The 3588-nt window shown below is 45.4% G+C and overlaps 1 non-coding gene across 1 annotated transcript; it reads left to right on the forward strand.

Annotated features, from left to right (window-relative positions):
• Positions 1 to 239: 239 nt before the first annotated feature.
• On the forward strand, positions 240 to 314 carry Trnat-ugu. The gene has a single exon. It is a non-coding gene; the product is annotated as a tRNA-Thr (tRNA).
• Positions 315 to 3588: the final 3274 nt, after the last annotated feature.

A 3588-nucleotide genomic window follows, 5' to 3' on the forward strand; every position in this document is an offset into this window, starting at 1 on the left:
CGCAAAAATACAAACATATATGAAGACAGTAACTGTTCTCGAAAGAACAGAATACTGTTGAAGACTGTGCAGCTTTTCCCTGGAATAAATGATGACTAACTGAAACCCTTAGCTGCCGACAGTGAATGGGCAAATGTCTATAAGGTACATTACATATGTAGAATTGTGGACAGTTGGGAATGTGAGTCTCACGGGAAGCGTGCAAGGGATAAGTCCCTGCAGTCGCGCTATTCATCTGTGTTCTCGGTGGCTCAGATGGATAGAGCGTCTGCCATGTAAGCAGGAGATCCCGGGTTCGAGTCCCGGTCGGGGCACACATTTTCAGGTGTCCACATCGAGGTATATCAACACCTGTCGGCAGCTAAGGGTTTCAGTTAGTCATCATTGAACTTATCCTTATCCGTGACAATGCAAGTCGTCGACGTCCAGGCAAACTTCATTGGATTGTTCTTCCTCTTCCACCATACAGACCTGATATCGAGCCTTACGATTTACATACGTTTGGTAGAGTGGAGGATGCAGTCCACGGTGTGCAGTGCTTGAATGATGGTGAGGTTACTGATGTACCAAGACATTGGCTTCGACGTCGACCAATAGAGTGGTACAATGCGCGCCTCAGGCCCTCCCAGTAAGTGTAAGGCCGTCGTCTTGAACGGAGATTATGTTGAAAAATAGGATTTTGTACCCAAAATACTGGGGGAATAATATGATGGATTGGGGTCCTGAACAAAACCGACCTACATTCAGAAAAGTGGTGTGTTGCATTAGTTACTGAAAGTCGCCCGTAGTAACTAGGCTTGGAATTGGTTAATCGTGTATGTGATCACTTAGTGTAACTTGAATCAGTGAATGCGTTTTACGGTAAAGATGACTGCCAGCTTGTAGTGTACGCCATCAGTTTTGGAAATATATTTCTCCATTCTACAGCCCGTGTATGCACCCAAACACGTGAGAGATTTGCCTAAAACTGTCACACATAGTGTGCGGTGGCTGTTGTGTAATCAGAAATGAGTCACGGCCACTCAGTTGTTATGAAGCGAGGTGTATGTGGTGTGAGACAGCAGGGCCATACGGTAATACGCGGCCCGCCTCTGCCCGGGGCACAGCAATTACGGGACCGGGGGTCAGCGAGGCGACGCTGCTACACGGGAGAGAACGGCCAGTCCACCCGGCCTTCAGCTGTCCTCCCACGTCAGTGAAGACCACGCCCTGGGCAGTGGCCATCGCGTCAGCCATGATGTGTGGGTCACTCTAGCGTCTGTCTTCTCCGTTCTCTAAGGAACTCAAACGCGTTGTGAGTTACGTACCCTGACGAGCCATTCAGATGTATTATACAGGGTGGTCCATTGATAGTGACGGGGCCAAATATCTCACGAAATAAGCGTCAAACGAAAAAACTACAAAGAACGAAACTTCTCTAGCTTGAAGGGGGAAACCATATGGCGTTACGGTTGGTCCGCTAGATGGCGCTGCCATAGGTCAAACGGATATCAACTGTTTTTTTTTTTTTTTTTAGTACTAACCCCCATTTTTATTACATATTCGTGTAGTACGTAAAGAAATTCGAATGTTTTAGTTGGACCAATTTTTTATCTTTGTGATAGATGGCGCTGTAATAGTCACAAACGTGAAGACGTGGTATCACCTGACATTCCGCCAGTGCGGGTGGTATTTCCTTCGTGATTCATTACCCGTTTCAAAATGGACCGTTTACCAATTGCGGAAAAGGTCGATATCGTGTTGATGTATGGCTATTGTGACCAAAATGCCCAACGGGCGTGTGCTATGTTTGCTGCTCGGTATCCTGGACGACATCATCCAAGTGTCCGGACCGTTCGCCGGATAGTTACGTTATTTAAGTAAACAGGAAATGTTCAGCCACATGTGAAACGTCAACCACGATCTGCAACAAATGATGATGCCCAAGCAGGTGTTTTAGCTGCTGTCGTGGTTAATCCGTACATCAGTAGCGAGAATCGGGAATCTCAAAAACGTCGATGCTGAGAATGCTACATCAAAATCGATTGCACCCGTACCGTATTTCTATGCACCAGAAAATTGCATGGTGACGACTTTGAACGTCTTGTACAATTATGCCACTGGGCACAAGAGAAATTACGGGACGATGACAGATTTTTTCCACGCGTTCTATTTAGCGACGAAGCGTCATTCACCAACAACGGTAACGTAAACCTGCGTAATATGCACTATTGGGCAACGGAAAATCCACGATGGGTGCGACAAGTGGAACATCAGCGACCTTGGCTGGTTAATGTACGCTGCGGCATTATGGGAGGAAGGATAAATGGCCCCCATTTTATCGATGGCAATCTAAATGGTGCAAAGTATGCTGATTTCCTACGTAATGTTCTACCGATGTTACTACAAGATATTTCAATGCATGACAGAATGGCGATGTACTTCCAACATGATGGATGTCCGGCACATAGCTCGCGTGCGGTTGAAGCGGTGTTGAATAGCATATTTCATGACAGGTGAATTGGATGTCGAAAGATGAAGGATATTTACTATCGTGATCCACCGACAGCGCCTGACATAATGCGTCAGCGCATTGTCAATGCATGTGCGAACATTACGGAAGGCAAACTACTCGCTGTTGAGAGGAATGTCGTTACACGCATTGCCAAATGCATTGAGGTTGACGGACATCATTTAGAGTATTTATTACATTAATGTGGTATTTACAGGTAACCACGCTGTAACAGCATGCGTCCTCAGAAATGGTAAGCTCACAAAGGTACATGTATCACATTGGAACAACCGTAATAAAATGTTCAAACGTACCAACGTTCTATATTTTAATTTAAAAACCTACCTGTTACTGACTGTTCTTCTAAAATTGTGAGCCATATGTTTGTGACTACTACAGCGCCAACTATCACAAAACGAAAAAAGTGGTCCAACTACAACATTCATATTTCTTTACGTACTACACGAACATGTAATAAAAAATGGGCGTTCCTATTTTAAAAAAAAAACGCGGTTGATACCCGTTTCATCTACGGCAGCGCCATATAACGGGGCAACCACAGCGTCATCTGGTTTCCCCATTCAAGCTACACAAGTTTCGTTCTTTGTAGTTTTTTTCATTGACGCTGATTTCGTGAGATATCTGGCGCGGTCACTGTCAATGGACCACCATGTATATATATGTATATGTATATGAAGATGGTATCTGGTCTTTCGGACACTTCCAAAAGAACAGACACCATCTTCATATATATAATCTGATATACGACCTATCGGACACAAAACGACGCTGACCGAGAAATCAACTTCGACACCCAGCGGCAGCCGCCGAGTAACAGCACCGCACAACGTCAGAGGTATCGACCTGCATGGTACCCACCGCTAACAAAGCCTACTCTTGCACGACCTCTCACAGGCAGCAATGACACCGCTACTGCACTTACAACCAGGCCCAAGTATCGCAGACGGTTTATTCCCTTGGCTCTTGCCTTGGCTCTTTTTATCTCCTGCCCTTTAAACCGCTACCCTTCATTCAACTTTCGAACCAATCTATCTCCAGATGAGCGTTTATTACTGGTTAACTTTAACCAGACGTGC

Source organism: Schistocerca americana, chromosome 9 (genome assembly GCF_021461395.2).
Source record: "Schistocerca americana isolate TAMUIC-IGC-003095 chromosome 9, iqSchAmer2.1, whole genome shotgun sequence".
NCBI lineage: Eukaryota > Metazoa > Arthropoda > Insecta > Orthoptera > Acrididae > Schistocerca > Schistocerca americana.